The sequence below is a fragment of the Symphalangus syndactylus genome, chromosome 24 (genome assembly GCF_028878055.3).
Source record: "Symphalangus syndactylus isolate Jambi chromosome 24, NHGRI_mSymSyn1-v2.1_pri, whole genome shotgun sequence".
Classification (NCBI taxonomy): domain Eukaryota; kingdom Metazoa; phylum Chordata; class Mammalia; order Primates; family Hylobatidae; genus Symphalangus; species Symphalangus syndactylus.
The window spans coordinates 36,490,368-36,513,004 of record NC_072446.2 but is presented as its reverse complement, the minus strand read 5'-3'; the positions used below and the strand labels follow the sequence as shown (position 1 = coordinate 36,513,004).

The 22,637-nt window shown below is 47.9% G+C and overlaps 1 protein-coding gene and 1 pseudogene across 4 annotated transcripts in view; one reads left to right on the top strand and one right to left on the bottom strand.

Annotated features, from left to right (window-relative positions):
- Positions 1–22,637, top strand: part of EPB41L1 (erythrocyte membrane protein band 4.1 like 1) — a 177,856-nt gene that overhangs the window by 5,267 nt on the left and 149,952 nt on the right. The gene's annotated exons all lie outside the window — the stretch shown is intronic.
- LOC129474675 (high mobility group protein B3-like) lies at positions 17,386–17,990 on the bottom strand (annotated as a pseudogene).

Sequence of the window (22,637 nt, the reverse complement as noted above, 5' to 3'; positions counted from 1 at the left end):
AAACAAAAAAAAACAAAAAAAAAAAACAGCTCCCAATGGCCAAAGCTGGAACAATTTGAGCAACAAAATAACATAGTATTGGGATAAAGCTCAAAGTATAAACCAAATATCCATGAGTCCATACTGTTATAAATTATTAAATAAATGAGGGAGGGCTGGGCACGGTGGCTCACACCTGTAATCCCAGCACTTTGGGAGGCTGAGGCAGGCGGATCACCTGAGGTCGGGACTTCTAGACCAGCCTGACCAACATGGAGAAACCTCGTCTCTACTAAAAATACAAAATTAGCTAGGCATGGTGGCGCATGCCTGTAATCCCAGCTACTCGGGAAGGCTGAGGCAGGTGAATCTCTTAAACCCAGGAGGCGGAGGTTGCGGTGACCCAGTGTGGTGCCATTGTACTCCAGCCTGGGCAACAAAAGCGAAACTCTGTCTCAATAAATAAATAAATAAATAGGGGAGAAGAGACAAATTATCCTTAAAGAAGCATTCTAGATAATGTAGGTAGATACACCTCCTTCAGGATGTGGAGCTTTATTCTCCCATTGAGTGTGGGCTGCACTTAGTAACTTGCTTCCAAAGAGTGGAAAGGGAGGAAAAACAAGCAACTTCCCAGGGGAGAAACTGGACAGACACTCGCTTGGCCAGGTAATCAAGTCATGTCGCTAACATGTATCCTGATGAAGTCATGTCAATAACATGTACCTATGATCTGATGAGAAGAGCAGTTTACCTCTATGACATGTTTCCCCAAACTCATAACCCCAGTTTAACTATGAGAAAAACATCAGATGAACCTGAATTGAGGGGCGCTCTATAAAATACCTGTCCAGTACTCCTCAAAGCTGTCAAGGTCTTAAAAGCCAAGAAACGCCTGAGTAATTGTTACAAGCCAGAAGAAACTAAAAGGACATGATGACTAAATGTAGTGTGGTGCCTAGAAGGGACTCCGGAGCAGAAAACAGGTGGAATTTAGTTCATAGGAATGTACCAGTGTTGATTTGTTAGTTGTGACAAATGCCATAGTAATATAAGGTGGTAATAATAGGGGAAGCAGGGTGAGGGTAATAATAGGGGAAGCAGGTGAGGGGAAGCAGTACAGAGGAACTCTCTGTACCCTTGAGTATGATGGTTAAGTTCATGTGTCAACATGGAGGGTGGTTTTGGATGATATTAGCATTTAAATGGTTGAACTTGGGTGTGGGCGGGCCTCATTTGATCAGTCGAAGGCCTGAATAAAACAGAAAGACTGGCCTCCATAAGCAAGATGGAATTCTCCGGCAGGCTGCCTTCAAACTGCACCATTGGCTCTCCTGGGTCATCAGCCTGCGGGCCCACACTGTGGGATTCGGGCTTGCCAGCCTTCATAATTAAGTAAGCCAATTCTTTATAATAAATCTCTTTTATGCACACACACACACACACATGCACACACACACACTGTATTGGTTCTGTTTCTCTGGTGAGCCCTGACACAATGGGAAATTTCTGTACTCTAAATCAAAGACTTACATTTATTTTCTGTAAATGTAAAATTATTTTAAAATAATAAGTTTATTTTAAAAAGAGAGAAGGCTGGGCGCAGTGGCTCATGCCTATAATCCCAGTACTTTGGCAGGCCGAGGTGGGTGGATCACCTGAGGTTGGGAGTTTGAGATCAGCCTGGCTAACATGGTAAAACACCATCTCTACTAAAAATACAAAAATTAGCCATGTGTGGTGGCGCATGCCTGTAATCCCAGCTACTTGGAAGGCTGGGCATGAGAATTGCTTGAATCCATGAGGTGGAGGTTGCAGTGAGCCGAGATCGCACCACTGCACTCCAGCCTGTGCGAAAGAGCGGGACTCTGTCTCAAAATAAATAAATAAATAATAAAAACAGAAAAAAAGAGGCATGAATTTTGAAGTCATGTAGATCCATTTATTTGTTTCCTGTGGGTGCCAAAACAAATTGCTACAAGCCTGGTAGCTTAAAACAACAGAAATTTATTCTCTCATAGTTCTGGAGGCCATAAATTCAACATGAGTTTCACTGGGCTGAAGTCAATGTGTTGGCAAGGCTGTATTCCCTCCAGATGCTCTGGGGAAGAATCCGTCTGCCTCTTCCAACTTCTAGTGGCTGCCAACAATCCTTGGCTTGTGGCCACATCAGTCTCTGCCTCCATGGTCACATTGCTTCCTCTTCTTCTGTGTGTGTTGGTCTAATCTTCCTTTCCCTCTCTCTTATAAGGATATGTGTGATGGTATTTAGGGCCCACTTGGCTAATCCTCAATGATATCCTCATCTCAACATTCTTAATCACATCTGCAAAAATTATTTTCTCAAATAAAGTAATGTTTACAGTTTCCAGAAATTAGGACTTGATATATTTGGGTAGACATTATTCAGCCTACTACACCCTGGCTGTGTGAAATGTAGGACTTTTGTAGTATGAGTAAGTCGGCTCTATAATTGAAAACAAAAACTAACATAAACTGTTTTTAAAAAATGTTCATCTGGGTTCCACCTGAAATCATCATAGTATGACCACTAGTGAGGTAGGAGGCAGGACTCGAGTCTGGAGGTGGGGTTCAGACACTGGACCAAATTGAAGACTAGCTAAAGCAGGGATGGGGTAGAAGAAGCTTTCCATAAGACATGCCCACCAGTGTGCCATGCCATTTTACCATTGCCATCGCAACACTCAGAGGTTACTGCCCTTTCCATGGTAGTGACCCAAGACCAAGAAGTTACCACCTTTTTCCTAGAAATTTCTGCATAATCTGCCCCTGAATTTGCATGTAAATAAAAGTGGGTATAAATATGACTGCAGAACTGCATTTGAGCTGCTACTCTAGGCACACTGCCTATGGGGTAGCCCTGCTCCACAAGGAGCAGTACATCTGCTGCTGCCGAACACTGCCACTTCAATAAAAGTTACTATCTGACATCACTGGCTTACCCTTGAATTCTTGCAAGTCAAGAACCCTCCTGGGCTAAGCCCCAGTTGGGATCACCTGCCCTGCATTGGTGGGACCCAAGCCATACTTTGCCAAACAGTGTAAGAGACTGGTCTTAGAGGTCAGAGAGTTCTACATTCTAACTCTGGCAAGCTTGTGACTTTGGTTAAGTCAACATATTCCTTGAAGACTATCTCTTCATCTGTACAAGAGGACACTAGCCCTGACTCAGAGGAATGCTGTCAGAACTCCTGCAGACTGTGAAACAGATGCACAACAAATGATCAGTCATATTCTCCTCCCCCTCCATTTTGTAGTTTGTTACACTTCACAAAATATTTTCTACATACAATAATGTTTGATCCCCATAAAATGTGTGAGATAAAGCCAAACGTTTCCTTCTCAGATGGAGAAACTGAGACTTGATGTCAACTGACTTAGCCAACTTTGCCTAACTAGAAGACTAGAGGCAGTGGGTGTCTGAGAGCACAGTCAGCAGAAGCAAAGAGGCAGTTGCCCCCCCGAAGATGGGGCAGGTTTGCTGATCTGCCATTTGATTTTTTTTTTTTTTTTTTTTTTTTTTTTTTTTTTTTTTTTTTTTTTTTGAGAGGGAGCTTCACTCTGTTGTCCAGGCTAGAGTGCAGTGGCGCAATTGCGACTCACTGCAACCTCTGCCTCCCAGGCTCAAGGTGATTCTCCTGCCTTGGCCTCCTGAGTAGCTGGGATTACAGGCACTTACCACTACACCCGGCTAGTTTTTGTATTCTCAGTAGAGACAGGCTTTCACCATGTTGGCCAGGCTGCTCTTGAATTCCTGACTTCAAATGATCCACCCACCTTGGCCTCCCAAAGTGTTAGGATTACAGGCATGAGCCACTGCGCCCGGCCTGATTTTTTTTTTTTTCCATGATTTTCATTACCTTTCTGTCCCCTGTAGGCATTTGGGTTTATGATCCATGATATGTTCCTAACTCTGGTTCACACTGCTAGAACTTGATCATAGACTTTTGGACTTGAAGCTGTAATACTCCTGGGGTTCCCCAGTGACAGCCCACCCAGTTTTCCAGTGGCTTCTTGGCCCTGGCTTCTCTGATCTCACAGGCTTCCCCTTCTTCTAAATGCTGCAAGGCAAACCCATAGTTTGTCCTCTGGTTTGACCAGGTTCTTGGTTCTGATAGCCCCTTATTCTGAGCCTTCCAGGCAGAGACTCCTACAGGACTCTGCCGCCTCAGGACCCAGCATAAGGCTGGGTGTCCTGAAGGTCTGCTTAAGGGGACTCGTGCTGAGCCTTCGGAAGGTCACAAGGAGAGACGAGAGGGTGGGTTGAGGGTCCACATGCCAACATATCAGGAGTTGGACTGCTTGGGTTCCAATCCGGCTCCTGCACCTCACTGCCCCTGACCCTGGGCAAATCACCAAACCCTTTGTGATTGGTTTCCTCATCTGTAAAAAGGGAATCATTATAGAACCCCAAAGCAAAATTATGAGGCTCAGGTGAAATACTGTATATAAACCTTTTATTACGGGGCTGGGCACAAGGTGAGTGCTCGCCTTGAAATTGTTGCGCCAGATTCCCCTAATCACATCACTGCATGGCTGTTCTCTCTTCTGGATAGCCGCCTTTTCTGCCTAGAGACGTTTGATTCTTCCTGGGGAGCGGTGCAGGGTCAGGTGAGCAGCTGGGGCTCCGGAGGGTCTGGGTCTCTGTCACTTCTTGCTGCGTCGCCTTCCGTGAGTCCTTCCCAGCCCCCAATCATGCCCGCCTGAGCAAGAGGATGAGAAAATGCCGACCCCGCAGCGGGGACTCTGCTGCTGTGCGGGGCGCGGTTCGCCGAACCCACTGGCCGCTTCTAAAGAGTCAACCCCAGGGCCGGGACCTCCACTTGGCAGGCGCTGGGGCGCCCACGGGCAGGGCCAGCGCAGGAAGGGCCGCGAGTCCATGGACCCGCGGGCAGTCTGGGAGCCAGCCGCGGCTGCCATGGCAACGCCCGGAGGCTGCGAGGGGGGCGGGGGGGGAGGCAGGCCCAGCCGGGACGAGGCGCTGCTTCCAGCCAACGCTCCGCCCAGAACGAAGCCCCGCCCCGGAACGAGCCCGGGACGAAGCCCCGCCTCCAGCAACCCTCTGCCCCGAGAGAGGCCCAACAGCTGCGACCCGACTGGTTCCGTCCGTGCCCGACGGGCCGCGCTGACCCAGCGACTGTGCCTGACTGACCACAGGTGCCGCCACCGTCTGATAATACGAGTGTGTCAGCTTCCGTCTGACTGAACGCAGGTTTCATGGGTGCCTGACAGACCAAGACTGCTGGATCTGTCAGCCTGACCGCAGCTGGCTGACTGGCTGACTGACTGACTGACTGACTGACTGACTGAATGGCTGACTGGTTAACTGGCTGACTAGCTGACTGGCTGGCTGGCTGGCTGGCTGCTCTTGCCCGGCCGCCGACATCTGGGCCTGACAGGCTGCGTCTGACCGGGCGGCCTAACCTGCCTCTGCCTGACCAGCCTCCATCTGTGCTTGGCGAGCTGTGTGACCCGCCGCGACGGTCTGTGTCTGACTGAGTACAAGGTTCCTAGCGGCCGATCAGCTGCTTGACCCCATCTCTGCTGAGCCAGCCGACACCGACAGATTGACTCTGGCAACGCCTGGCCCGAGTGGCGCGACCGGCTTCCAGAGACTTCCTGACCCCTGCCGAGGTTGCACCGCTCAGCGCTGCCCTGTGAGGCGCCGACTGTGGCCGCAGCTGAGTCCGGCTGCCCCTCATAGACAGGGCGTGCAGAATGACAGTCGCCTGATTGTCCCTCCCTAGGCGCCCCTGGCTGGCTCAGCTTGCCCGGCAGCGTCTGTGTCTGAGGGACGTGTTGGTGGCCGCCCCTGGCCGCATCTGTCCCCCCGCAGGTGGGCATCAGGTTGCCCCCGTGAGGTGCAGCTGGGGCCGAGCCTGGCTGAGGGACGGCCACCTTCTCTCCAGCTGTCCAGCAAGGGCTTCTGAGGTGGTGCCCTCTGGGGCTCTAGGGCCTGGACCTCTCCAGCCACACACAGTCAGAGCCTTAGGGGATCCCAAGCAAGGGCACCCACAGGGAAGAGAGCCTAAGACAGAGGCCAAGGGACAGGCAGGCAGCAGGGGTGGGACTTGGGGCCAGGCGAGGAACAGCTGGAAGAAGCACCGGGGCTGGGAGGAGGCCGCGGGACCTTGAGGTGCCAGAGTTTAGGGATCCGATTCTGTAAGGGAGGCAGCACCTTGAGGAGTTGGGTTGGTGTGTGGGGTCCTCAGGACACGATCCCTGACTTTGAAAACCTTTTTTTTGCGGGTTTTGGGGAAATCTCTGTCAGTGCCTTGCTGCTCTGCAGAAGGGTCATCCCGCAGACCTCAGATCTCTTCCTTAACTAATTTTTTTTTTTTTTTTTCATTTTTTGAGATGGAGTCTTGCTCTGTCGTCCAGGCTGGAGTGCAGTGGCCCGATCTTGGCTCACTGCAACCTCTGCCTCCCAGGTTCAAGCGATTCTCGTGCCTCAGTTTCCCAGGTAGCTGGGATTACAGGTGTGCACCACCATGCATGGCTAATTTCTGTATTTTAGCCGGGGGTTTGTAGAGACAGGGTTTTGCCATATTGCACAGGCTGGTCTCAAACTCCTGGCCTCAAGTGATCTGCCCACCTTGGCCTCCCAAAGTGCTGGGGTTACAGATATGAGCCACTGTACCCAGCCTCTTCCTGAATTTAAATCTCTCCCAGCCTGTGGGTGTGTGTGTGTATGTGCCAGCCACACCAACTACATGCAATGGCTTCTCCCCTGGAAGGAGTTGTTCTGTACCAGAATAAGGGGGAAGGAAATACTGGTCAGAGGGATTTTTTTTTTAAAGCAAGCATGGGTATGCTATGAGCTATTGCTATTAATAATAATACAATGAGAGCATCAGACTAGTTTATCTCGAACTAGCTCTAGCATGCTAAATGTTGTCTCTCCATTAATAACAGGGCCCTGGCTGCCTCATTGATTTCATTATAGGCCATGGGAGGAATGGGAGGAAATGAATAGCTTCACTCCCAAGGGCTTTCATAGCATGGATTTGGATCTCAGCCAGTGTGGGCAGTGGGGCTTCCTGGGAGCAGGGGACTCCTGGGGTGCTGGGAAAAAGAGGCAGCAACAAGTTACATGGAGCATTTGTGCCTCATTTATTTATTCATTTATTCAACAAATATTTATTGAGTACCATGTGCCAGGCACTGTGCCAGACTCTCACTATCCTCATGGAGGATAGCCTTATGGGATTCAGGAAACCTCTCCAGTACCTCTCAACTCTGTTCCTGTCAAAGCCACATGCTGGGTACCAACTGCTTTCTTTCTGAGCTATCTGCACAGCAAAAATGGGAGAGCTAGTAGAATACAGTGGTTCTGAAAGTGTGGTCCTTGGACAAGCAGTATCTGGACCACCTGGGAACTTATTAAAATACAAATTCTCAGGTCAGGAGATCGAGACCATCCTGGCTAACATGGTGAAACCCTGTCTCTACTAAAAATACAAAAAAATTAGCCGGGCATGGTGGCGGGCGCCTGTAGTCCCAGATACTTGGGAGGCTGAGGCAGGAGAATGGCTTGAACCTGGGAGGCGGAGCTTGCAGTGAGCCGAGATCGTGCCACTGCACTCCAGCCTGGGTGACAGAGCAAGACTGCATCTCAAAAAATAAATAAATAAATAAATAAATTATCAGGTCCCACCTTAGATGGACTGGATCAGAAACTATTTTAGTGTAGGGCACAGTGATCTATGTTTTAACAAGCCTCCAGGTCATGCTGATGTGTGCCGAAGTCTGAGAACCACTGGTGGAATAATTAATTGTGTTGGCTCTAGTATCACGCTGTCCATATCAGAATCTCAATGCTACTACATAAGAGCTGTGTGATTTTGACCAAGTTATTGAATCTTTCTGTGCCTTAATTTTCTCATTTGCATAATTGGTATAATTATGATTACCCTAAACCATTGTTGTACATATTACATCGCGTAAAAAGGTTAGCGCACCATTTCAATTCTAGGAACATATCCTGTGGACATATTTCTTTTCTTTTCTTTTTTTTTTTTGAGACAGTTTCGCTCTTTTCACCCAGGCTGGAGTGCAATGGCACAGGCTTGGCTCACTGCAACCTCTGCCTCCGGGGCTCAAGCGATTCTCCTGCTTCAGCTTCCCAAGTAGCTGGGATTACCAGCACCCTCCACCATGCCCAGCTAATTTTGTATTTTTAGTAGAGATGGGGGTTTCACCATGTTGGCCAGGCCGGTCTCGAACTCCTGACCTCAGGTGATCCACCTGCCTCAGCCTCCCACAGTGCTGGGATTACAGGCATGAGCCACTGTGCCCGGCCCTGTGGACATATTTCTGCATATGCTGAAAGACAAATGTAAGGGATATTCATTAATGTGTTGTTTATAATAGAAAAGAAACACGCTAGCTATTTATTTATTTATTTATTTTTGAGATGGAATCTGGCTCTGTTGTCCAGGATGGGCTGCAGTGGCACGATCTTGGCTAACTGTAACCTCTGCCTCCCGGGTTCAAGCAATTCTGCCTCAGCCTCCCGAGTAGCTGGGATTACAGGCGTGCACCAAGTCACACAGCTAAATTTTGTATTTTTAGTAGAGGATAGGGTTGTGCCATGTTGGCCAGGCTGGTTTCAAATTCCTGACCTCAGATGATCCACCTGCCTTGGCCTCTCAAAGTGTTGGGATTACAGGCATGAGCCACTGCGCCCAGCCGGTGCACTCATTTCTGTAAAAAAAAAAAAAAAATCTTTATAAAATCTTTTTCTTTTTTTTTTGAGACGGAGTTTCACTCTTGTTGCCTAGGCTGGAGTATAATGGCACGATCTCGGCTCACCGCAACTTCTGCCCCTGGGTTCAAGTGATTCTCCTGCCTCAGCCTCCCAAGTAGCTGGGATTACAGTCATGCACCACCACACCCGGCTCATTTTGTATTTTTTTAGTAGAGACGGGGTTTCTCCATGTCAGTCATGGCTAGTCCCAAACTCCTGACCTCAGGTGATCCGCCTGCCTTGGCCTCCCAAAGTGCTGGGATTTACAGGCGTGGGCCACAGTGCCTGGCCTATAAAATCTTTATACAGATATAGGCTCATGTGCATCTGAAAGGATACTCAAGGAACTGGTAACAGTGGAAGAAGAAATGGGTGGCTGGAAATAGGAGAAGAAGGGAAACATTTTTACCATACATACACCCTTTTATGACTTTTAGATTTTGCAGTATGTGCATGCATTTTCTATTCACAAAAATGAAATTTTTTAAAAATGGGGGCAGTACTTAGCACAATGCCTAGCAGTGGTGGCGGTGGTGGTGATAGCCTTTCTGCAGCTGTGGGCAGATGATTCACTGCAGAAATGCAGCCCAGAGATATCTAGAGGCTGGCCATAGCTTCCAGACTGTCCTCCTAGCCTCTCGGTCTCCCTTCTTCATTCTGTATGATCCATGTTTTCCCATCAGAAAATCTTTGCATTTTAGAGATGTAAAGGGGCTTCAGATTTTCTAGTGCAACTGTTTTAACGATGAAGAAACTAAGCCCCCAAAAGATGCCATAACCAGTCCAAGTTTATCAAGAGGGTTCAATCTAGGGCCTCTTTTACACCATCCTAAGTTTTCTAAAATTCTGCTGTCATTCCATCACTGCTCTGCCCATGACTCCTCAACCTAGCTATTAAGACTAGCTGTGGTCTAGGCCAAGCACAGTGGCTTACGCTTGTAATCCCAACACTCTGTGAGGCTGAGGTGGGCAGATCACTTGAGGTCAGGAGTTTGAGACCAGCCTGACCAACATAGTAAAACCCTGTCTCTACTAAAAATACAAAAATTAGCTGCGTGTGGTAGTGCACATCTATAATCCCAGCTACTCGGGAGGCTGGGACATGAAAATTGCTTGAATCCGGGAGGCGGAGTTTGCAGTGAGCTCAGATGGTGCCACTGCACTCCAGCCTGGGAGGCAGGCAAGACTCTGTCTCCAAAAAAAAAAAAAAAAAAATGCTAGCTGTGGTTTAACTCCCAACCAAATTTCCAGCCTTATTTGCCACCCTTTTCTTCTATGTGAATCCTCTACCTTAGCCAGACAGTTCTCTTTATTGACTCCAAATGCTCCTGTTTTCCAAATGCCATACTCTCTGTCTGAAATGCCTTTCTCTTTCCTGTCCATTTATTGTGGAGATTCTACCTAAACATGGAAGCTAAGCTTAAATCATACTTCCTCCAGGAAGTCTTCCCTGATTACTTCAGCTCACAGAGCTGTCTCCCTCGGAACTAATTAAAAAAGTTCTTGTGGCTGGGCACGGTGGCTTACACCTGTAATCCCAGTACTTTGGGAGGTCAAGGCAGGCAGATCACTTGAGGTCAGAAGTTTGACACCAGCCTGGCCAACATGGCAAAATGCCATCTCTACTTAAAAAAATACAAAAATTAGCTGGGTGTGGTGGTGCACACCTGTAGTCCCAGCTACTCGGGAGGCTGAGGCAGGAGAATTGCTTGAACCTGGAAGGCAGAGGTTGCAGTGAGCTGAGATAGCGCCACTGCACTCCAGCCTGGGTGACAGAGTGAGACTCCATCTCAAAAAAAAAAAAAAGTTATTGTAAAAAACTCCTGCTCCTTAAGAGGGACATAGGATGTTTGTCTGCTCATTGGGTAATGGGAAATTAACTTGTATAGAGCCCATTCCTCATTCTCTATTTCTGCAGCTATAAAATTGAGCCAATGACCTTAGCCCTCCTTATTGTCTCAGGAAAGCCCTGGGTGAGGATGCCACTGAGCCAGCCCGGAGCCAGGAGCTGGTCTGCAGAAACTGCTGGGCATGTTTCTACTCTGATGTTTACTTGGCCTGGAGGCCCAGTGTGATGAAACCCGGCCCTGTTGCCGAGCACCTTGGGAGGCCTCCCTCCAGGGTCCCTCTGTGCTCAGACAGTGGCCCTTTGTGGAGTGGAGGAGCAGACTGAAAGCGGAGCTGCTGGACACTGTTTCCTCCCCCCTGTCTCGAGCAACCTCCTCCCGCAGCCACGGACCATCCTGTGCCTGGGTGGCCTCTGCTTTAAGTCTGCAGCTGGCAGGGTAAGATAGGGTCTCTAGGCAGCCTGCTAGGCTGGAAGGGTGAGGAGGGGTCCTGGCAGGATGGCCAGCTGAAACACAGCATCCCCTAACTCAATACAGACCACTTATAATAGGGCTTTCCAAAGAGGAGACTGGCCCCTTACAGGCAAGATTGACATTTCACCATCCCCTGCCACCACCCAGTAAGCCCCTAAGATTTAGGCTAGAAGTGATGTGGTTTGTCTCTTCTGTCCCTACTTCACTGGCCCCTATACTCACTGGGGGGATTGGGAATCCTTAGATGTAATCCCAAACCTGGTGGAGTAGGAGTTCAGTAAGTGGGGAAGAACAAGGAACAAGAGGAAAGAAGGTTTAAGAATGTGGTATAGGCTGGGCACGGTGGTTCATGCTTGTAATCCCAGCACTTTGGGAGGCTGAGGCAAGCGGATCACTTGAGGTCAGGGGTTTGAGACCAGCCTGGCCAACATGGTGAAACCCCCAGCTCCTCAGGAGGCTGAGGCAGGAGAATTGCTTGAACCCGGAAGGCAGAGGTTGCAGTAAGCCAAGATGGCGCCATTTCACTCCAGCCTGGACGACAAGAGTGAGACTCCGTCTCAAAAAAAGTGTGGTATAGGTGAAAGGACACTTACTGGTCTGGGGGACAGGAAGCCTGGGATTCCATTTCTGCTGAGCTACTGACTTGCTGGGTGACGTTAGCTAGTTGTTCCCTTTTCTATGCCTCAGTTTCCCAGCTGCAAAACTATGGAGGTGGAGTAAATAAATGTTAAGGATTTTTGCAGTTCTAATTTTTCCCAATTCTTTGATCAGAAGGAGGAAAGGAAAGCTGGGGGTGGGTTGGAGGTAAATAACTGGCAGGATGCCTTCTGTAGATTCACCTGCAGTCTCCAGGCAGCTTCTTCTCTGTCACCAAGATCTCTTCCCCTTCTGTTTCTCCCCCTCTTCTTTCCACCCCACTCTGAGGGCTTCTTGTGATGAGATCTAAAATCTGTCTTACTTACAATTGTCTTATCCTGTCTTTTGCCCACAAAGGGAGGAGACTGTGCACAATCATGGAGGGCACTGGCAAGTCTGGTGGAGAGGGAAGGAGGTCAGGAAATAAACGAGAGAGGAAAATTAAGAGGTAAGGATGTGATGGAGGGAAGTATTGAAAGAAAGCTCAGGGAGAGTGAAAAGGAAGGAAAAGGGGAGGGAAAGGAGGTAAAAGTGAAGGAAAGAGGTTGAGTGCAGTGGTTATTCCTGTAATCCCAGTACTTTGGGAGGCCGAGGCAGGGGGATCACTTGAGGCCAGGAGTTCAAGACCATCCAGGGCAACATGACGAAACCCCATCTCTACAAAAATACAAAAATTAGCGGGACTCCTCCCTCCCTCCCTCCCTCCCTCCCTCCCTCCCTCCCTCCCTCCCTCCCTCCCTCCCTCCTTCCTTCCTTCCTTCCTTCCTTCCTTCCTTCCTTCCTTCCTTCCTTCCTTCCTTCCACGGTCTCCCTCTGTTGCCCAGGCTGGAGTGCAGCAGCATAATCTCCTCTCACTGCAACCTCCCTGCCTCAGGCTCCCATGATTCTCCTGCCTCGGCCTGCCGAATACCTGGGATTGCAGGCACACACCACCACACCTGGCTAGTTTTTGTATTTTTGGTGGAGACGGGGTTTCGCCGTGTTGGCCAGGCTGGTCTCCAACTCATGACCTCGAGTGATCTGCCCGCCTCGGCCTCCCGAAGTGCTGGGATTACAGACGGAGTCTCGCTCACTCAATGCTCAATGTTGCCCAGGCTGGAGTGCAGTGGCGTGATCTCGGTTCGCTACAACCTCCACCTCCCAGCCACTTGCCTTGGCCTCCCAAAGTGCTAAGATTACAGCCTCTGCCCGGCCGCCACCCCGTCTAGGAAGTGAGGAGCGCCTCTGCCCGGCCGCCCCATCTGGGAACTGAGGAGCGCCTCTGCCCGGCCACCCCATCTGGGAACTGAGGAGCGCCTCTGCCCCGTCGCCCCGTCTGGGAAGTGAGGAGCGTCTCTGCCCGGCCGCCTGTCTGGGATGTGAGGAGTGCGTCTGCCTGGCCGCCCATCGTCTGGGATGTGAGGAGCGCCTCTGCCCGGCCGCCACCCCGTCTAGGAAGTGAGGAGCGCCTCTGCCCGGCCGCCACCCCGTCTGGGAAGTGAAGAGCGCCTCTGCCCGGCCGCCCCGTCTGGGATGTGAGGAGCGCCTCTGCCCAGCCGCCCCGTCTGGGAAGTGACGAGCGCCTTTGCCTGGCCGCTGTGCAACCTTCCAAGTGTGAAGTGACAGCCTTCGTTGTAGAATTAATGAAGACACTGGCACTGATTATATAACACCTTGGCAGCTATCTCAAGTTGTTGATGGTGGAGGTATTGGAATTATAGAAGAAAGCAAACACACAAATTTGACTAAAGGCGATTTTGTGACTTCTTTCCATTGGCCCTGGCAAACCAAGGTTATTCTGGATGGAAATAGCCTTGAAAAGGTGATATATATATGAACGTATCTGATTTTTTTTCCCCGTATAATTCTTACTTTGTGCATTTGATATTCAGTTGTGTTTGTAATCACGGAAAAATAAAAGCATATATATAAAAAAAAAAAGAAAAAAAATTAGCAGGACGTGGTGGTGCATGCCTGTAGTCCCAGCTACTTGGGAGGCTGAGGTGGGAGGATCACTTGAGCCCAGGAGGTCGAGGCTGCAGTGAGCCCTGATGGCGCCATTGCACTCCAGCCTGGGTGACAAAGTGAGATCCTGTCTCAAAAAAAAGAAAGAAAGAGAGTGGAATGAAATGGAGAATAAGGAAAGTACAAATGGGAGAGAGAAACAGGAAAAGAAACCGTGGGAGAAGACCAGAGCCTGGGCAAACATGCAAGTGGAGACATGGTGTTTTCTAGGACAACAAACACTTTAGTTTGGCTAGAGCTAAGAGTGTGGTAGGTAGACAAAATTAGAATCAGATTGTAGAAGGTCTTGGATGCCAGGTTAATGATTTTGAACTTTATATTTCTTATTTTCCTCTGTTCAAATCCCCTGTGATAAGTTGTTTTATTTTGTTTAGAGTGGGTACCAGGTAGATTTCTGGGTGAAGCCCAGAGGAGCATTTTTATTCATCCATCCATTCAACAAGGGACTATGTCTTATCCAACTTGTATCCCCAGGGTATAACACGTCATCTGCACCTAAGACCGAAAGTAAGTGCTTGTTAAAATTGGGCATTTTGGCCGGGTGTGATGGCGCACACGTGTAATCCCAGCACTTGGGGAGGCCGAGGTGGGCAGATCACCTGAGGTCAGGAGTTCGAGACCAGCCTGGCCAACATGGCGAAACCATGTCTCTACTAAAAATACAAAAATTAGCTGGGCATGGTGGCATGCTCCGGTAATCCCAGCTACTAGAGAGGCTGAGGCAGGAGACTTGCTAGAATCCAGGAGGCAGAGATGCAGTGAGCCAACATTGCGCCACTGTACTCTAGCCTGGACAAGAGAGTGAGACTACGTCTCAAAAAAAAAAAAAAAATTTGAGCATTTGGAGAAAGCAGTAGTTGAGACAGTCTCACAGAGAATATAAGAATAATCATATTAAAAGGTAAAAAGTGCTAGGTGCCCAGAGAGAGGCCCTGATAAGGGAGATAAGAGGAGAGTGAGACAGCTTTCCCTGCTACCTTTAGCAGAAAAGTCCCAAAGAAGATTATCATGGGGCAATCTTGGCCACTTGAATTAATCCTTGTGGCCTGAAAGATACATACTGTTGGAGGATATAGGGTTCTGTCTATCTTCTGAGTGAAGGGCAAAGAGTTCTCTGAAGCAAAGGGAGGGATTATTACTGGAAGAAGGGAAATTAGAACTGGCATGTCTGCCAGGTCTGCTGTAGTGGAACAAGGTGAGTCACGTATAAGGAACAGTGAGAAGGATTAGGAGCTCTTCAAGAGTGATAACAGTTAAAAATAGAGCTACAGGCCAGGTGCAGTGGCTCACACCTATAATCCCAGCACTTTGGGAGGCTAAGGTGGGAGGATTGCTTGAGCCCAGGAGTTTGAGACCAGCCTGGGCAACATAGTGAAAACCCGTCTCTACACAAAATAAAAAATTAGCCAGGCGTGGCTGGGCGTGGTGACTCACTCTTGTAATCCCAGCACTTTGAGAGGCCAAGGTGGGTGGATCACCTGAGGTCGGGAGTTTGAGACCAGCCTGATTAACATGGTGAAACCCTGTCTCTACTAAAAACAAAAAATTAGCCAGGCATGGTGGCATATGCCTGTAACCCCAGCTACTTGGGAGGCTGAGGCAGGAGAACTGCTTGAACCCGGGAGGCGGAGGTTGCAGTGAGCTGAGACTGCACCATTGCACTCCAGCCTGGGCAACAAGGGTGAAACTCTGTCTCAAAAAAAATAAATAAAAAGAGACAGAGAGAGGTGCACCATGGAGGGCCTCAAATACCAAGCTGTGGAGTTTCAACTTGTCTCTTGAACTGAGAGTGCGCTTGTTGAAGTTGTGCTTTGGGAGTAGTAATCAGGCCACCAAGGTATGGAATGGACTAGAGGCCAGAAGACCAGGACTGATGGGAAATTGTTCTGGCATGTCCTCTGGTAAAGCCTAAGCACGAGATCCTTCACCCACATCAATGTGTTTTCCATTGTAACTTGGTTTGGCTTTTTTGTTGTTGTTGTTCTTCCCATTCTAGGTCAGTGGACTCAAAACGATGAAAGGTCACATCTCTGTCTAGGAGTGCTGTCCTTTCCTGGCCAAGTCTCTTTTATTCTCTTAGGGCTGCAACCTCTTCACCTGGGAAATGAATGGTCCTGTGATTTACAAGGACAGATAAGCACCTGCAAAGGGCTTTGAAGATTGATGGGCAGAGTTTCCAGCTCAATTTCTGGGGAGTGGCAGTATTAGCAGCACTCCGTCCCTGGCTCTGACATAACGTTGGGAGAAGCAGCTCCAAGGCATCCTGCTTTTTTTTTTTTTGAGACAGAGTCTCGTTCTGTTGCCCAGGCTGGAGTGCAATGGCATGATCTCAGCTCACTGCAACCTCCGCCTCCTGGGTTCAAGCGATTCTCCTGCCTCAGCCTCCTGAGTAGCTGGGATTACAGGTGCATGCCACCACACCCGGCTAATTTTTGTATTTTTAGTAGAGATAGGGTTTCACTATGTTGGTCAGGCTGATCTCGAACACCTGACCTCGTGATCCTCCCTCCTCAGCCTCCCAAAGTGCTGGGATTACAGGCGAGAGCCCCTGTGCCCAGCCGGCATCCTGCTTTTGAGCAGGAGGTGGCCCAGGCCATAGCTCAGAGTCAACTCTCTCCTCATCCCAAATATCTCCACAAAGGAAGACTCTGTAGCATAGCCTAAGAGGGAGCCTAAGACTTTGAAGTCAGACATCCCAGGCCTTGGTCCTTAGTTGTGCTTCTTCCTAGCTCTGGTATTTTGAATAAGTTATGTAAGTTACCTGAGCCTATTTCCTTGTATATAAAATGGGGGTTGCAATACTAATTTCCTGGACTCGTGAGAGTAGAGTAAGCTAAAGCTAAAAAAGCACTTGGCACTGTGCCACACAAGCCACAGGCACTCGGCAAGTGTGAATTCCTATTCATTTTTTAAGAAACAGAGTCATGTACTGTTAGAGGTAGAGAGGTGTTAGATATTCCTGGTCCAATCCTCTCATTCTACAGTGGTAAAAGGACTCCCAGGAAGGTTTCCTCTTAACCAATCTAATTCTCTTCTGTCACAATATCTGCTGATTCTATCCTCAACTAGAAGCAGAGAACTGAGCTCTTCCTTCTATGCTTAGCTACATAAATCCTATGTGAGTTCTATATCTCTTCAAAAAAGGGTATTTTGTTTCCTCCATTTTTTTCCCCAAGAACATTTGCCTATCATTTGCTCTTTGCTCTGCTAAAGGTGAAGACAATTAGTGTACCATACTCAAAGTGATCACGAATATGTGGGAAGATCATGAGCAACACAGTATAGGTGAATCCTAAGTAAATCCAGCAATCTTGGAATATCTGAAGGAATTTGCTCCCAATTATTCTTAGATAAGCTAAGAAATAAATACAACTGTTATCATGTTTGTGTTTTTGTTTTTACTCTGCTTAATTTTTAAACATTTTTATTTATTTCTATAATTATAGAAATGGGGGGGTCTCACTATGCTGCCCAGGCAGGTCTCTAACTCCTGGGATCAAATGATCCTCTTGCCTTGACCTCCCAAATTGCTGGGATTACAGGTGTGAGCCATTGTTCCCAGCTTCTGCTTAATTTTTATTTCCCAGTTGGCAGGGGCTCCCTAATTCTTTAGCTTTACTTTTTTATTGGATAAAATATACATAGCATAAAATCTACCATTTTAACTATTTTTTTGACAGATAAATAGTTTCTTTATTCCTCCTCCTCCTCCTCCTCTTCTTCATCTTCCTCTTCCACCTTTTCCGGGGCAACTTTAGCAGGACCCTTTGCACCATCAAACTTTCCTTTTGCCTTATAGTCAGAAACATCCTTCTCGTACTTCTTCAGCTTTGCCACCTTAGTGATGTAAGGCTGCTTTTCACTGTCATTTAAGCCATTCCACATTTCACCCAGCTTTTTTTTTTCTTTTGCCACGTCTCTAATAGAGATGCCAGGGTTTGTGGATTTGATCTCAAGGCAGAATTCTGAACAGAACAGGAAGAATCCAGACAGTAGCCTTTTGGGGCATTAGGATCCTTCTTCTTCTTGCCTCCCTTAGCTGGTCCATAATCCTTCATTTCCCGATCATAGTGTACTTTATCCACCTTTGCCATTTCATCGAATTTAGACTTCTCTTTCCCAGACATGGTCTTCTACCTCTCGGAGCACTTCTTGGAATATTCTGCAAAATTGACAAGGACCTCTGGGTTTTTCTTCTTATGTTCTTCTCTGCATATCTGCACAAAGAAGGCATAAGCAGACATCTTTCCCTTTGGTTTCTTGGTGTCACCTTTAGCCATCCTGACTGAATTTCTTCTTCCTTCCCAGCCGCCTAGCAGGAGGGAAGGCAGAGGGGAGTGATGGGTGTGGGGAGGAGAAGGAGGGCCCTCGGAGGCAAGGCAGCGGGAGACGGCGGCGTGGCCCGAACGTTTTGCAGGTGCTGCGGTGGCGGCCCTATTTTAACTTTTTTTTTTATTTTATATTTTTTGAGAGGGAGTCTCACTCTGTCACTCAGGCTGGAGTGCAGTAGGGTGATCTCGGCTCACTGCAAGCTCCGTCTCCCGGGTTCATGCCATTCTCCTGCCTCAGCCTCCCGAGTAGCTGGGACTACAGGTGCCCGCCACCACGCCCGGCTACTTTTTTGTATTTTTCGTAGAGACGGAGGTTCACTATGTTAGCCAGGATGGTCTCGATCTCCTGACCTCGTGATCCGCCCGCCTGGCCTCCCAAAGTGCTGGGATTACAGGTGTGAGCCACCACGCCCCGCCAACTTTAAAAAAAAAAATTTTTTTTGAGACAGAGTCTCCCTCTGTCGCCCAGGCTGGAGTGCAGTGGTGCAATCTTGGCTCACCGCAACCTCTGCCTCCCAGTTTCAAGCGATTCTCCTGCCTCAGCCTCCCGAGTAGCTAGGATTACAGGCGTGCACCACCATGCGCAGCTAATTTTTGTATTTTTAGTACAGATGGGGTTTTGCCATGTTGGCCAGGCTGGTCTCGAACTCCCAATCTCAGGTAATCTGCCATCCTTGGCCTCCCAAAGTGCTGGGATTACAGGTGTGAGCCACCACACCTGGCCCATTTTAACTATTTTTAAGTATACAATTCAGTGACATTAAGTACATTCACAAAGTAGTGTAATCATCACCACTTCCTATTTCTAGAACTTTTTCATCATCCCAAACAGACACTCTATACCCATTAAACAACATTCCCCATTTTCCCCTTCCCTCAGCCTCTGGTAACCTCTATTTATTTTAATTTCTGTCTCTACGAATTTACCTTTTCTAGATACTTCATATGAGTGGAGTCATACAACATTTGTGTTTATTTTTGTTTGTTTGAGGCAGAGTACAGTGTTGGGATCATAGCTCACTGCAGCCTGAACCTCCCAGGCACAAGTGATCCTCCCACCTCAGCCTCCTGGGTAGCTAGGACTACAGGCACACACCACCACACCTGGCTAATATTTAAAAATTTTTTGTAGAGACGGTGAAACAGGAACCCTCAAAGGGTGTGCAATGGGGGTGTGGCTCACCTCTTCAGTGCCCTGCTGCTCAAACCTCTAGGGGAGCATACAGATGGGCAGGCTGTGGGGCTCCGACCCCACAGCAGTGTCTAGGGGTGAATGTTTACAGCTGAAGCCCCAATGGGTATGTGTTATAGGGTGCTCTTTTAGGTTGCTGTCTATAGGCGGCTTGTGTTAACCAGCTCAATTAAACCCCCTTCCTTACCACAAGGACAGAGGGATTTCTGTATCCTGGGGTTTCTTGCCTTGGTGTACCTGGAAGAACTGGATCACATGTAGGCTTGGAGAATGAGTGCAAGGTTTTATTGAGTAGAACTAGCTCTCAGCAGATGGGGGAGTTGGGGAGCCAGAAGGGAAATGGTTTTCCCCTGGAAATGTTCTCATGATGTTCACCAACATGGTGAAACCCTGTCTCTACTAAAAATATTTAAAAATTATCTGGGTGTGGTGGTGTGCGCCTGTAATCCCAGCTACTCAGGAGGCTGAGGCAGGAGAATCACTTGAACCGGGGAGGCAGAGGTTGCAGTGAGCAGAGATCGTGCCACTGCACTCCAGCCTGAGTGACAAAGCAAGACTCCGTTTCAAAAAAAAATATTAATAAGGATGTGGAGAAAGTGAGCCTTCATTTATTGCTGGGGGACTGTCAAATAGTATCGCTGCTTTGAAGTTCTTCAAAAAGTAAAACAGAGTTACCACATGACCCAGCAATTCCACTGCTAGGCATATATCCAAGAGAAATAATGTATGTTCATAGGCCGGGCACAGTGGCTCACACCTGTAATCCCAGCACTTTGGGAAGCCAAGGCGGGCAGATCACTTGAGGTCAGGAGTTCGAGACCAGCCTGGCCAACGAGGTGAAACCCTGTCTGTACTAAAAATACAACAATTAGCTGGGCGTGGTGTCAGGCACCTGTAAGCCCACCTACTCGGGAGGCTGAGGCAGGAGAATCATTTGAACCAGGGAGGTGGAGGTTGCAGTGAGCAGAGATCATGCCACTGCACTTCAGCCTGGGTGACAGAGTGAGACACTGTCTCAAAACAAACAAACAAACAAAAAAACAAAAAAAATGGAGGCTGGGCGTGGTAGCTCATGCCTGTAATCCTAGCACTTTGAGAGGCCGAGGTGGTCGGATCACCTGAGGTCAGGAGTTTGAGACCAGCCTGACCAACGTGGAGAAATCCCATCTCTACTAAAAATACAAAATTAACTGGGCATGGTGGCACATGCATGTAATCCCAGCTACTTGGGAGGCTGAGGCAGGAGAATTGCTTAAACCTGGGAGGCGGAGGTTGCGATGAGGTGAGATCGTGCCATTGCACAGCCTGGGCAACAAGTTCTAGAGGTTGGGAAGGCCAAGATCAATGGGGTGGTGGTTTCTGGTGAGGGCCTACTTTCTCAGAGACTTCACCTTTTACAGTGTCCTCACATGGTGGAAGGGGCCAGCTAGCTCTCTTAGGTCTCTTTTATAAGGGCAGTAATCCCGTTCATGAGGGTACCCAATCATCTCCTAAAGGCCTCATCTTCTAACACTGTCACATTTGGGATTATGTTTCAATGTATGACTCTTGGGGACACACAAACATTCAGAGCATAGCAGTAATACATGTCTTTATAACTTTTAACAAACGTATGAGTATCCCTAAACAATATATAGCATTGCTTTGTGTGTTTTTAAGCTTAATATAAATCACGTAAGTTGCATCCTCTGCAATATTCTTTTTTCCTACCAACATTATGTTTTTGAGAATTATCCATATTCTTTTTTTTTTTGAGACAGTCTGGCTCTGTCACCCAGGCTGGAGTGTAGGGTGTGATCTCTGTTCACTGCAACCTCTGCCTCCCGGGATCAAGTGATTCGCCTGTCTCAGCCTCCCGAGCAGCTGCGATTACAGGTGCCCACCACCACACCCAGCTAATTTTTGTATTTTTTGTAGAGACAGAGTTTCACCATGTTGTTCAGGCTGGTCTCCAACTCCCGACCTCAAGTGATCTGCCTGCCTTGGCCTCCCAAAGTGCTGGGATTATAGGCGTGAGCCACTGCGCCCAGTGAATTATCCATATTCCTACCACTCACTGCTGTGTAGTATTTCATTATATGACTACACTATAATTTATTTTGTATATTTACCTATTGGTGGACATTTAGATTGTTTCTAATTTTTCAATATTTCAAACAATGCTTCAGAGAACATCTCCAACAGGTTTCCTTTTGTGCATGTTAATTTCCCTGGGTTTTATATTCAGGAGTAGGATTGCTGAGTCAAAGGCCTGCACATCTTCTACTTCATTAGCTATTGCCACAAGTCTATTACTAGTCAGGTGGAGCGTTTTTGTATGTTTATTGGCCATTTGTATTTCTTCAGTGGCTTTATGTTCACATCCTTTGTCCATTTACCTAATATAAATTTGTTAGGATTTCTTTATATATTTTTGAATTATCATCCTTTGCCAGCCAAAACATTGCAGAGATTTTCTCCCATTTAGTAGTTTGCCTTTTTTCCCTTTATGACATCTTTTGGTGCACAGAATTTCTACATTTAATCTGGTTGACCATATCAAGTTTTTTCATTTTTGATTTGTGTGATGATTAATTTTATATGTCAGTTTGACTGGATCATGGCATGCCCAGATATTTGGTTAAACATTATTCTGGGTGTGTCTGTGAGGGTGTTTGTAGATGAGATTAACTTTTGAATCCGTAGACTAAGTAAAGCAGATTGCCCTTCCCAAGTGGGTGGGCCTCATTCAATCCATTGAAGGCCTGAATAGAAGAAAAAGGTGGAGTAAGAGAATTCTTTCTCCCTGTCTCACTGTGCTTATGCTGGTACTTTGGTCATCTCCTGCCTTTGGACTTTTTTTTTTGAGACAGGTTCTCGCTGTCACCCACGTTGGAGTGCAGTGGTGGGATACTGGCTCACTGCAACCTCCGCTTCCTGGGTTAAAGCAATTCTCTTGCCTCAGCCTCCCGAGTTGCTGGGATTACAGACTCCTGCCACCACACCCGGCTAATTTTTTTGTATTTTTAGTAGAGATAGGATTTCACTATGTTAGCCAGGCTGGTCTCGAACTCCTGACCTCAAGTGATCTGCCTGCCTTGGCCTCTCAAAGTGCTAGGATTATAGGAATGAACCACTGCACCTGGCCTGCGTTTGGACTTTTATCTGGACCATTGGCTTTCTTGGTTCTCGGGCCTTTGGACTCAGACTAGAACTAAACCATTGGCTCTCCTATGTCTCCAGCTTGCTGACTACAAATCTTAGGGCTTAGCTTCTATAACCACATGACCTAATTTTTTATAATACTCTCTCTCTATTCTGTTGGTTCTGTCAGAGGCGTTTGAACCAGAGCAACTCCATCTTGAGGAGGTGCTAGGTAAAATAAGGCTAAGACCTGCTGGGCTGCATTCCTAGCTGGTTAGGCA